General features: G+C 33.6%; 1 long non-coding RNA gene across 1 annotated transcript; it reads left to right on the forward strand.

Moving 5' to 3' along the window:
- Positions 1-3,932: 3,932 nt before the first annotated feature.
- LOC131859969 (uncharacterized) lies at positions 3,933-5,688 on the forward strand. Its single transcript, XR_009359534.1, has 3 exons — positions 3,933-4,289; positions 4,666-4,790; positions 5,054-5,688. It is a non-coding gene; the product is annotated as an uncharacterized LOC131859969 (long non-coding RNA).
- The last annotated feature ends 8,540 nt before the right edge of the window (positions 5,689-14,228 follow it).

The raw sequence follows: 14,228 nt of genomic DNA on the forward strand, positions 1-14,228 counted from the left end.
TTTGGTGCTTGATAGATGTATGTGGATTTTTTTTTAATTATTTTTGTTTAGTATCAATTTCTTAAAACTCTTTATCCTTACTAACTAACAAAGCCTAGGATTGTGATAAGTTTTTGATACCCATAGAAAAAAAAAATTCTCATGAGTTAACATATCTAAAAAATCTGAAAATGAAGGTGTAGTATACATGTGGATCACATAGTTAACATGTGAGTATGAAAGCTAGAAACAAAAGCTATATATTTAGGACTTGGTTTGTTTAATACATTATAGACCTGGACTAAATATCTTTTATTTTTATCAATTCCACATTCTTTACATTGTGCTCTTAGATGAATAATCTTAATGATATAATCTAGGATGTTGTCAAAGTTCTTCGGATCAAGGCTCAACAATTCATTATGATTTTCATAACCTCTAACTTCATTCCTAGCATCATACAATGTTTTAAAAAATTTCCAAGGTTCATGAGAATATTTACATTATTAAATTTGAAACATTAGATATTGTGAAACCAACCTATGAAGCCACCCAAGAGTATTTGTATGATCAAGTATCAATTTAATCATCATTTGTCAATTTAGGTACCCTTTTTTTCAACATGTAGAGAATATTTGGGATTCATTAATGCTGAGTTGTATAGTTATATAGTGATGATTCATGAAAATGAAGAGCATAAGAAAATAGATCAAAGAAACATAGTAATATACCCCTCCAAATTACTTGATCAAGAGACCCCCCAACAATATATGAGGTCATAACTTTAGACTTGGTACAATTATAGATTCCACTTGTTAAAATTTATGAAGTGGACTTTATCTTAGATCTCATGGATGTTAAATTTCACAACAAAATAAAAGTATACTTTTTGAACAAAATAAGATTGATCAATATAATCACACCTCTGCAAAGTATATAATAAAATGCACTTTCAAAAAAACTACAACAAGAAATGTTATTGTGGGCATAATAATGGAGTCGCAAAAGTTCCCAAAATGAGAATAACTAAGACAAAACCCTGAAAATGTGTAATATATACAATAAAATTACACAAATTAAAAACCAATTGCACCACTATAAAGAGAATAAATTCTACCCCAAATATAAAAATACTTAGAAAAATAAGCTTGTATGGTTGACATGTTCCCTTTTGAAGTTGGAATACAAAAGGCTCATAATAAAGAACCTCCTATTATTGAGTCATGCCCTCCTAAAGTTAAACTACCAAAAAGAAACTAGTAATTGAGAGACCAAGTAGATTGGAGGAGAAATCTAATAATGGTGATTTGGCCATGAACTTTAACAAACTACTAGATAACAATCATTTGACCATCAATTTTAAGGTAGTCTCTATTGACAATCATTTGGCCATCAATTTTAAGATAGTTATGCATAAAAGCTAATGTTTGTTTATAAAAATATCCAATATTATATATGAAAGTATGGTTTTTTTAGTCCTTCTATACTTGATGGTAGGGGTCGAATCTGACCCATAATGAACCTCCAATATAAAGTTATGAAAATAAAACCCGTAATTTGATATTTTTATCATTTTTATATGAAGAGAAGAGAATACTCAAATTTTCAAGATCCACTGAGACTTGCAATCTTGTAATAGCTCAAGAACAAATTCATGCTCAAATATGAGAAGGTGTTTGCATATTTAAAGCACTAATACCATGTTAGAGCCACTCAATGATTCAAGCTCCTACCATCACCTACAAAAATTAAAATATACTTCAATAAGAAATAAAAGAAATTGCATAAATTTCCAATAATGGATGCAAATATATTGATCAAATGTGACTAATGATGTGCATATGCAATGATGAAAATATACATATGAGACCTTATTTATATACACAAGGTTGAGATACAAGACTAACTAGGATGATGGAAAGTGTCTTAATCCTATGTCATGTGACAACTAGGGAATAAGATCACATTTCTATAAGAAAATTCTAGAAAGATTCCCAACTCACCAAGTAAACTTAACATGTGAACGCACTTGCAAAAGATCTTAACTAGGAGCTAGTTATATAATATACTTTATTTAAAATACAAAGGGAAAAATTAGCACCAACATCTATCAACCTTGGAATAATGAACACCTCATGAGATCCCAAACTTAGTTTCTGAAGAAATAAAGGGCAACTAGATTAAATTTTTAATTGGGGGGATTGAAAGCATAGTTTTTAAACACTACCATATTTAGGTAGATATATTTATAATAAGATAATATTACATGTTATATATATCTAAAAAACAACTCTCTCATTTCATTAATAACTATTATCATCCCCCGAATCAACCTTGAGCTAATGGGAACTAGGATTTATCACTTTGAAGGGACCGAGGCCTCTTTCTATACCATTCATTCCTCATTTTAGATTATTATTCTCTCATGATATGAATTAAAGGTTTATAAGGAAAACCTATTTTATTTTATTCAAGACCAAACTCATAAGATGATAATCATGCCTACTTTCCATTGATGGTAGAATAGAAAATAGGCTATAGATGGTCAAGGAAAAGGCCTAAATTTTGTATTGATTATTCTTTGAAGCTTGAGACATTTGTTGACTTTGAAATTAATAATTCCAATTTACATCAAGATCATCTCTTTATAACATATACTTTTTATATTAAACTTACATTATACTAATCTATTTGGAATTCTACCTAACTTTTACTCCTCTATTAACAATCCTTTTGAAACACTTTAGAATTTGACTTCGGCTTTATGATCCATTTCATGATTAATCTTGTTATAGAATAAATAGAGCATTAGTATATCAAAAAGATCATTTTAATTGTAATTCTTACGAATATTATTCTTATTCTTTTATTTAAGATCATATCTTATTTAAAAATTTAAGCCAGCCCATAAATTATAATTCTTCATCAATGATGGCCTATAATAGAAATTTTGTTAATAGCCCAAGAATATTAAGAATATTATCTTGGTCTATGTTGTTTGGAATGCAATTTTTGAAACAGGATGTCTTTAGTTAGTAATCAAGGAAAAATGAGCTTGGATCATCTATAAAATTGTGTAAATTAACAAACTAGATCAATGGTACCATACAAATCTTGGCTAGGCATTGAAAATTTGAAACCAAATAGAATGTAAAAAAATGTAGAATACTTAATTGAAGTAGGAACCAAGGTATATCCTCATGAACAAAATGATAGATCAAAAAAATATATAATCTATAGTTTTTTGTGTTTGTATAATGATGTGATGAGTAGTTATAAATAAACATTTAAATAAAGATTTTAGTTCCTTTGATGTATTATCACTTGTTGCTAACAATCATAAATATCAACATTGAAAAGATAGTATTATACAAAGTATTATTTCAAATGTATTAGATTGTGTAAATGTTCCAATACCATGTAAAAGTTTTAGCTAAAGAAAATACCATTTCTATAATTAGTTAAGTTTTTAAATATTTTTTATTAAAAGATTTGTTCTTAAACTCTATAACAGATAAACGTTTGTTTTGCATACAAGAATTATATTTTTTTTTATTAATAAATACAACTGATAACAATTAATTACAAATTCACGGATACAAAATTATCTACGAAAAGACAAGTACTAATAAAAGATGTGATATTTCTTTTCTATAATAATGCACAAAAATGGATACTCTTTTTGAAGATAAAATTTGTGATTGGTTATGTACATTCACATTTATGTGATGAATTTCTGAACGAATGAAGGTTTATTTCAACACGAATTTGTCATTGTCATCGTTTGATTCTTCATAGTTTATTCGTGAATGGAATATTTGTACTGCACATGCCTTCAACACTGTGTATGAATGGACACCAAAGAGCTTGCATTGCATTGAAATCAATATGTATGTACGTATTACATTCACACTTTGTGATGAATTGGTCCATGCGATCAGAAAGTTTCTGTGCAACCAAATGTTTAAAATCTATCATTATCTTTGTTTCAGTCTTCATAGTTTGTTTGTGTCATCTTGAATGGAATATTTGTACCTGCACATGCCTTTAACACTGTTTAACACTAGTGCATTGAAATCGACTATTTAACCTGGCGAACTCGGTGTGAGGTAATCGCACTGTTCTTTATGGAAACATAACTGTGTTTCAAAAGTACCACTGAAAATAAAGTAGCTTTCAAGTGAGAAAAAATGAAATATAAAGAATTTGTTGTATATTGTGGTTAGGTATTGGAGGTATTGGAAAAAATGAGTTTATGATGTGGAATTTTTGGAAGATTTCACGAAACAATAGTTCATAATGTAGAAAGGGTAAGTACTTATTATTGTGAGGCGAATATTATTTTAATAGTTTTATTTTTTACATTTAATTAATTAAATAAAAAAGAAAAAATTTAAAAAATTGCAAACAAGTTTTGTTTTTATTTTTAAGTTTACAAATTTTTAAAATTAGTTTTTTATTCTGATTAGTTAATACAATTTTGTGAGGAATTTCATTTTTCATTTACTCAACTTCCCGTTACCGTAAAACGCACTAAAATCCTGGAGTTGGTTTGGAGGCTTCCCCCATATTTGAGTACTGGGAGAATATGTCGAGCTAACGAGTATCTTCTTCGTTATTGTTGTTGTTGTTATAATTATTGTTGTTGAATGCAACCTCATTTCTTTCGAATTTCGGATTTCGCAGACCGAAAACTGGATGTCGGGCAGAAGGAGGAAGTGGTAACGCTGATTCGATCTGGAAACCTCCTTCTTGTTTTCCTTATCGGCATGCTCATGGATAAAGATCAGGGTCTTCCACTACATTTACAGGTAATTTCAACGTTTCTGATAAATATTGTTCATTGTGGATTGGGAAAGATTCAAACTTTTTACCAACAAAGTCTCCTCAATTTCTATTTATTATATTTGTATTTTCAGTAGTTGCTCAAAATTTGCATGGGAACGGCACTAGTTTAAGTCTTTTTTTAACTTCATTTGATTCCAAGTAGCTGAAAATGCAGACGAAAAAATAAAATTAAGTTTCATAGAACTGACTATATGATTTGGCTCTTTGTAATTCGTTCTGTCTACAGGGTTGGCCCGGCCCCGTCTAAACCTCAGCAATCCGAGTTGCCAAATTTAGAGCGTTGGCAGGGCATCTCGAATGGGGACGGATGTTAATTTATCTTATCCTGATGCACTAGTATATGGGGACGGATGTTAATTTATCTTATCCTGATGCACTAGGGTTTCTGTTAAGATTAAAACTACATCTCGACCACCACTGGCACATGGTGAACTTCCCCCCAAATATGTAGAGATATATAAGAAAGATACTTGTGCTCGGCTCATCTTCCCTTCAAAATGATTACTATAATGCCAACACAAGAGAATTGAATGTCATACACCGAGTAATAACCATTGCAGTGACTGTCAGTGTGATATCAATTTACAGAGAATGTACCTCAAAGATCAAAGTGCTGAGTTAATTGTTGACAATGAAGAATTGACAAAATTTCAAAAGGATTGGCCGCGTTTTTGTTGGAAGTTAAGTCCAACAGACTTCTTTTCATCTTACCGCCAAATAATTGGCTTTTCAACTTCTCTGCCAAGCTCTTTAAAAGAGCTGGTTGAATATCATTTTGTTGGTGGTTTTTGTGAAGCCACGAGCTATTATGTTTGTATAACCAGAATTGTAATCATAATATAATTGATTCCCCTTCTTTGAGTGTGGATGTAGGCAGATTTGTCGAACCATGATAAATTGTGTATTTTTCATTTTTTTCATCTTTGAACTTTTTGTTTATTTATGCACTTTAATTCCCATCTAAAAACTTACCATTGGTATCAGAGCTAAGTTCGATCGCTGGTTGAGATTTTGGTGGTTCTAATTCTAAAATCATGGAAGATGCAAAGGTAGAGAAATTTTGTCGACAAAATTTTGGTTTATGAAAAGTACAGATGGAGTCCTTGCGAATTAAGAAAGACCTCTCACTCGCACTTGAAAGGAAAGCGAAGAAGCCATCTATGATGGCTGATGAAGACTGGGAAAAAATAGACAAGAAGGCATGAGCAACGGTTTTCCTCTCGCTGTCCAATAATGTCCTCTTCAATGTCATGGCTGAAACAGGAACGAAAGCAGTATGGGACAAGCTTACGGTTGCAAATAAGGTGTTCATAATGAAGAAGTTGTATAAACGCGAGATGAAGGAAGGTAGCATTATGGAAAATCATATCAATGAATTTAACACCTTATAGCCAAGCTATTTTGGTGGGAATGACGCAAGATGATGAGAACAAAGTTGTTCTCTTATTATGCTCCTTACCAAGCAACTAGGATGGAGTTGTAACAACAGTGAGCACCTCGGTATCTGGCAAGAACAAACTAGTTTTTGATGACGTAGCGACTACTCTTCTCAATGAAGATTTGGGAAGAAAGAATAAAGAACCTTCATCGAGTGAAGCCTTAACAGTTGTAAACTCCGACAATAGAGGAAGGAGCCACAATAGAGCCAAAAATAATCATAATCAAAGATCCAAATCTACAAGGAGATCGAAGTCTAGAGACAGAAATGGTGACTACTAGTTTTGTGGTAAATCCAGTCATCAAAAAAATGTTTGTAGAAATTACAAAAAGACACAAGAGAAGGTGTGGGATGGTGAAGCTAATACCGTTTATGACAAAGAAGATAGTGTTCTAGTTCTTTCCATTGCTGACATCACTTTAGATTCATGGGTGCTTGATTCTAGGGCATCCTATCATGCTACTTCATGTATGGAAGCATTCATGAACTACCAAAAAGGTCAATTTGGAAATGGTTTTCTAGGTGACAATAAATCTTGTGAAATTATTGGCAAAGGTGATATTTTATTACCGTTGGAAGGAGGAAAAGCATGGTTGTTAAAAGATGTTAGACATGTCCCAAAATTGAAATGAAACTTGATATCCATTGGTCAATTTTTTACACAAGGATGTGATGTCAATTTTCAGTCGGATACATGGAAGGTCACCGAGGGAACCATGCTGATTGCAAAGGGAAATAAATCAGGTAGTCTCTATGTATTTGAGAGTCACGGTGAAGTGAGAGCTGTCATTATTGCTGAGGACAACAAAGCAAGCCTTTGGCATCAAAGGCTTGGCCACATGAGAAAGAAACGACTCAATGTTATACTCACAAGAGACCAGCTTTCGGATCTCTGATGGGGAGGTTATTCAAAGAGAGCTTACACCTTATTTACGGGTAGTCAGATGTTGTCCTAGTAGGGTTCATTCTTTGTTCATATTGTCTTCAAAACAATTTGGACACCTGGGCTCCCTAGGAGTGCTCCCAATCCAGATGTGCTCCTTGATTGCTCAAGCATGGTTGAGATTCACCAAGGTAAATCCAACCTTCTATTCTAAAACTCGTCATAAGTGCTTGTAGGGGTTGTAGCAGGTGTTTGTGATGTTTTCCTAATTCAATCAATTGGTTTTGAGTGAGCAGTTTATTCTTTTCCCCATCTCTCCTTCATTTTCCTACTTTCTAGGCCTAGTAACCCTAGAGCCCCAATTAGCCCTACCTAACTGGTTTTTGTGAATTTCCTCCCAACTTCTTCAAAGACCCACACAAACTCTTTGTTGATCAGAATACCCTTTTGGAATTAATTTCCAACTTCTGAATTTAGGAATCTCAATCTAACCGTACAGGTACAGAACTCGATAAATGCTTGTTTTATGTGGTTTTGGGCTTGTTTTGGTCCTTTTCCAAGGTTTAGGTGTCTTCCTTGATCTTCCACACCTCCAAATTCATACATATGTTCTGCTACACATCACTTTTTCATTCCCAAACACTCTACAACTCCAACCCTTCTCTTTCCTACAAACACTTGCATACTCACATTCATTTCCTAACTAGGATATGACTGAGCTCACCTAGGAAATGATGCTCATTGGCCTTTCAATGACCTCCAAATGAAAATATAAGTTATATACACTGTAAAAAAGTTCCATGGCTTGAGTTTCAAGGGTTATTGAGAAGAACTCAAAGGACTTCAAGTTGGAACCTTGTTTGGGCCTGTACGGAACCCGAGAAATGCTTGTTTTATGTGGTTTTGGGCTTGTTTTGGTCTTTTTCCAAGGTTTAGGTGTCTTCCTTGATCTTCCACACCTCCAAATTCACACATATGTTCTGCTACACATCACATTTTCATTCGCAAACACTCTACCACTCCAACCCTACTCTTTCCTACAAACATTTGCATAATCTCATTCATTTTCTAACCAGGCTATGACTGAGCTCACCTAGGAAATGATTCTCACTGGCCTTTCAATGACCTCCAAAGGAAAATATAAGCTATATATACTGTACAAAGGTTCCATGGCTCGAGTTCCAAGGGTTATTGAGAAGAACCCAAAGGACTTCAAGCTGGAACCATGTTTGGGCCTCTCAAACCCTTACTCAGGCCGAGAGCTTTACAAAATGAGAAACTCAATTCAAACCTGCAAATAAACTAATCGAATTTCTTCTTGAGAACTACAAGAACATGAAAAAAATAATAAGTAAGGTACAACAATGCAATCAATCCATTAAGTACAAATTGTTGCTCTAATTCTTGATGAAATACAATGTAAAACTTAAAAATTGGTCTCCAAAGGTATTCCAATCTAATCCGGGCGTTGAACAACCTCATTACATTGATTCTCAAATATTTTATATGTCATTTGTGGCCTAACTAACTCTCCATCAGTTCCCTAACCAACCTTTTTCACAAAAATACAAAAAGTTGCTCAACATTGCAAAAAGTTGTCAAGCAACTTTGACAACTTTTGCCAAAAAGTGCATTTTTCCCTTTCATGCTTGCTTCTCTCCTTCAAACCATCTAAGATGACTAAAAACCATTACATTGACATGTCCCAATTCCAAACAAGTCTATTCAAGGCATTTTTCATCAAAATGCAATATTTTGCCATTTCCGACTAAGCCAAAATTGAGAACATGCATTTCCTAAGGACATTCAACCTACCAAAGCACTAAAAAAACATATTAAGACCTAAGAGAAGACTCTTATTCACCACTCCAAATCAAAATATGAACAAAAACACCAAAATGTAGAAACTGGACTCCAAACTAACTCAAAATTAGGTGCTCCTGCACCAGTCTCAAAGTGGTGTATTTAAAATTTTATGAATATTGCATTTATGGAAAGTAGAAGCGGGTCAACTTATTGAAGATGGGTCATGAGAAGAAAACCTCACCCTTGGAACATTTCTACTCAGATGTCTTTGGACCAATGGAGGTAACCTCTCTTGGAGGTGCAAATTATTTTGTAGCCTTTCTTGATGATTACACTAGGAAGGTTTGGATTTTAATGATTAATAAAAAATATGAAGTGTTTAGTAAATTTAAATTTTTTAAAGCACTAGTTGAAAATTAGAGTGGACATAAAATTAAATGTTTGCAAACCGATAATGGAGGATAATTTTGCTTCTTAGAATTCGATTCTTTTTCCACTGATAATGGTATTCAGAGAATTAAAATCATTTCATTTACACCTCAAGAGAATGGAGCAGTGGAGAAGTTAAATAGAATGATTTAGGAGAAACCACAGTGCATGCTTTCCAATGTTGGATTGGGGAAAGAGTTTTGGGCAAAAGCTTGTAATACAACAGTTTACTTAATTAATCAAAGTCCCTCTTCTCGCTTGGGTTTTGGCATTCTGAAGGAAGAATGGTTTGGCATGCGGATTTCCTACAGTAATCTCCATGTGTTTGGTTGTGAAGCATTCATGCTTATCCACAAAGAGAAGTGAACAAAATTGGACTCCGAATCTAAGTGCTGTGTTTTGTGGAATATGGTGAAAGCCAATATGGGTTCAGATTATGGGATCTAGTTGAAAAGAAAAGACTCCATAGAAAAGATTGTTTTTTTAATGAGTGTTTCCAAGTTTGAAGGAACACGACAGTCCCACCATTAGTAGATATATGTAATAATGGGAAGGTTAAACAAATTTATTTTGGGAGACATTCAATACCCCCTATTTCTCCTACCTTTGTTTTATCTCCCAATCCTGACTCTTCATCCCAATCCATCTCAGAGTCATTGTTTCTATATTCTACTACTTATGGCGAAGGAAGGGAAGTAACTTCCACACACTTCCCTCTTTCCCTCAATTCTTCTTTCTCCTCAGTTGCCAATTATAACATTGGCATCTCATGCAGTGGTTGTAACACGGTTTTCTATCCACAGACTCATAACACTCACTATGGGTTTGAACAGGATAATAACCATCTCACTAATCACCACATTGATATCTTCCCTAGCAGGTATGGTAGTGTATAGCATGATGGGGGGCATGGATCTGACTTGGGTGTATCCAAGGCCTCATGTGTTTTCTCTTTTCCTAGCCCAAAAAATATTGGACTTCATCAACTACCACTGGGTACACAAGTTCAAGGTGGACAGCCCAAATATGTCGATGCACAACAATACGAAGGTGTTTATGAATGTCCAATGAAGGGTAGTGCCACATAGCCTTTAGGGGATCCTACATGCATAGAAATGGACACTTCACATACAGGGGAAAACATTAATCATATGAAGGGACATAGAAAAGAAAATCTTGAAAAATTGGGCACTGATAAATAAAGTTTTATTACTGAATTACAAAGGTCTACAAGAAAGAGAAGACCTCCATCCAAATTTTCAGACTATGAGCTATAGTTTGTTGAAGGAGAAGAACCCTCCTTATTGACTTTTGGATATACATAGCCTACAAAATATCAAGCCACTATGAAGGATGCCAATCATGACAAGTGGCAGGGTGCAATGCGTGAAGAAATAGATGCATTACTAAGAAATCAAACATGGGATTTGGTGCCTCTTCTGCCTAACAGGAAGGCATTATAGAATAAGTGGGTCTATAAATTGAAGGATGAAGATGGTGGTCAAAAATGATTTCATGCCAAATTAGTAATCATAGGGTACGCTTAGTAGCAAGGCATTGATTTTGATTAAATATTTTGGCCAGTAGTAAAAATGACTACCATCCGAGTTGTTTTTGGATTGGTTGCAGAATGGGATCTCGAACCTGAACAGTTGGATGTGAAGACAACCTTTCTACATGGCAACATTAATGAGGAATTATTTATGCATGAACCTAAAGGATTTATCAAAAAGGGTCAGGAGCATATTTATTGTAGATTAAAGTGGAGCTTGTACGGGATTAAGAAAGACCTATGACATTGGAATCTCAAGTTTGACAAATTTATGACTGATCACAAGTTCATGCATTGTGAATCTGATCCATGTCTATACTTCAAAAAGCTTCCCAATGGTGATTTTTTAATACTTCTCCTTTATGTGGATGGTATGATAGTGGCCGACATAAGCATGAAGATTGTTCGTGAAGTTAAGACTTACTTGGCTAACAAGTTTTCCATGAAATATTGAGGGGTAGCGAAGAAAATCCTTGGGATGACAATTCTTTAGGTTAGGGAAAAGAGAGAACTCAAGCTATCTCAACAAGACTACACTAAAAAGGTAGTGGACATATTTGGTATGGTGGGTGCTAAGTCTGTATGCATCTCCTTAGCCTCTCATTTTTTGTTGTCTTATCAACAATGTCCACAAAGACAAGAAGGTAAGGAGTTTATAGACCATATCCCCTATAAATTTGTTGTTGGAAGCCTTATGTATGGTATGGTATCTACTCGTCCGGATATATCTCATGTAGTGAGAGTGGTGAGCAGATTTAGCCATGATACCAAATATCATGTAATCGCTCTTTACCCATGTGACACAACCTTACCTAACTAGACTCATCTGATGGACTGATCATTTGAAGAAAGATGGATAGCTGACTATGCCTCAATAGACCGCCAAGCTATTTGTAAGCACACCAAGAGTAATACAACATAATTTAATAATATGAATTAATTTGTTAAAACTATAATTTGAGCTAATTGCTAAGTAACTATGTATGCTGAAAACACAACCAAGTAATCAAACTCATAATCAATAAGGTTAATATAGTTCTTATTGTATTATTCTTGATAAAGGCATTAAACTATTACGATATGAAAGTCTTTCACATTATACTTTTCTACTTGCCTTTCATTGAACAAGATGATTTCTCTAGCAATGTCATATAGGTGGTTTAAATCTTAATTTCTTTGGGTGATCCTACATTAATGGTTCCCACTTTTACCCACAAACAAAATTCGTGGAGAGGAAAAAAAGAAAAATTTGATGAATTCGTACGAAATAGGGGTGTTTGATCGAACTACCCTTGGGAGTTCGATTGAATCCAATAGCGGATCTGGGTTCGAATGAACCCGATTGCAATTTTGGGTTCACTCAAACCCAATAAAATATTATTTTCTATTGGGTTCGCTTGAAACCCCCCCCCCCCCTCCCTTCGATCGAACCCAATAAAACCCCTTTTTTTTAACTATCTATATAAGCCAAAAATGATAGTTCAACTATCATTTTTCGACTTGGCAGCTTGGTCCATTAAGGCAGTTAGACTGAACCCTACATGGACATTGTGTCAACTTGCACCGTCAATAGAAGTCAGCGCTCCTAAGTCATCATCATTTGACCTACATTGTTACAAGTGCACAAAATAACCCTTTTTCTTGTTTAATAATATTTTTAAAAAAAATTTATTAAATATATTTTTAAAATAGCAAATAATTTGTTTGTTAATTTGTTTTTTTTAATTAATAATTATATTTTTTAAATCTTTTTAGAAAAGCGTTGGAAAAACTTAGAAAACATAGATAGTGAATTAAAACTTAGAAAAATGTTTGAAATTTTTTAGAAAAATATTAGCACAATTAAACTTAGAAAAATGTTAGAAAACTTAATTTAATGTTTTAATTTAACAGTAATTTGATTTTTAATTAAATAATTGTATATGTGTTATTTTTTTAACATTTTTAAAAAACGTTAGGAAAAACTTAGAAAACTAATGTACTAAATTAAAACATAGAAAAATGTTAGAAAAAACATGAGCAAAATTAAAACTTAGAAAATGTTAGAAAACTTAGATAATAAATAAAACGTTAGAAAAATTAAATAATAAATTAAAACTTAGAAAAATATTAGAAAACTTAGATAATAAATTAAAACATTAGAAAAAATTGACCCTCTATGACCCCTTTTCACATCCTAGTACACAACATGACTCCTTAGGACCCCTTAAGACCACATTTTCCCTTGATGACACCATATGACCCCTTAGGACACCATATGAACCATTGTGACCGTACAATGACCTAATGGTTCATACGTTGCCCTAATGGTTCACACCTTAAGTCATACTAGGACATATTAAGGAATTATTAAGCCTTGAACGACCCCTTAATACATTCAAAGACATATTTTGACCCATTTTCGCATCCTCACATGTATAACATATAAGACCCCATATGACACAATAAGACCCCTTAAGACCTCTTCTGACTATAATGACTCTTTATGATTGTAATGAACCATAATAATACCTTAATAGAATAATACTTTATGACCTATAATGACCCCTACTAACACCATATGACCCCGCATGACCCCTTTTAACATCTTTGTATGTACAATGTACTCCATAAGACCCAATATGACCATATACGATCACATAGCATCCTAAGGGGTCATATGTGGTCCTAAGGGGTCATGCACATGTTCTAACACATGCATGACTATTTAGGAGCACATAACATCCCTTTTAACATCATAGTGTCTACAACATACCTCTTAGGACCCAATATGACCATAAAAGATTGCATTATATCCTAAGGGGTCATATGTGGTCCTAAAGGGTCACACATGTGTAACCCCTTTGGATCACATATGACTCCTTATAACATTCTAGTGTGTGAAACATACCCCTTAGGATCCAATAGTGTCCTAAGGGGTCACACGCATGTTCTAACACATGTGTGACCCCTTAGGACCACATATGGCCCCTTAGGACACTACAGAAAAATGCAATATCTGGCCTTATATAATCAAATATTTGAGGTATTTTTCTTTTTTTGAAACCCTTTTGGAAGAAAATTAACAATTACCCTTTTCCCTTTTCAGCCCAAACAATAAAAAATTTCTTAATTTATCCTTTTCAAAATGGAAAATCATACTTATTTCCCAAAACAAAAACCTAGCAGTCATGAGGGTTTCAAAAATTAGAACTGGTGTTTTCCCTTAAAACCCTTTGCCACCTAATCATCAAAGTTTAAAAACCCACAACCTAGTGCAATCAAACATAAATTAAGAACTCTTGCCGCCTAAT

This window comes from Cryptomeria japonica, chromosome 11, assembly GCF_030272615.1.
Source record: "Cryptomeria japonica chromosome 11, Sugi_1.0, whole genome shotgun sequence".
NCBI lineage: Eukaryota > Viridiplantae > Streptophyta > Pinopsida > Cupressales > Cupressaceae > Cryptomeria > Cryptomeria japonica.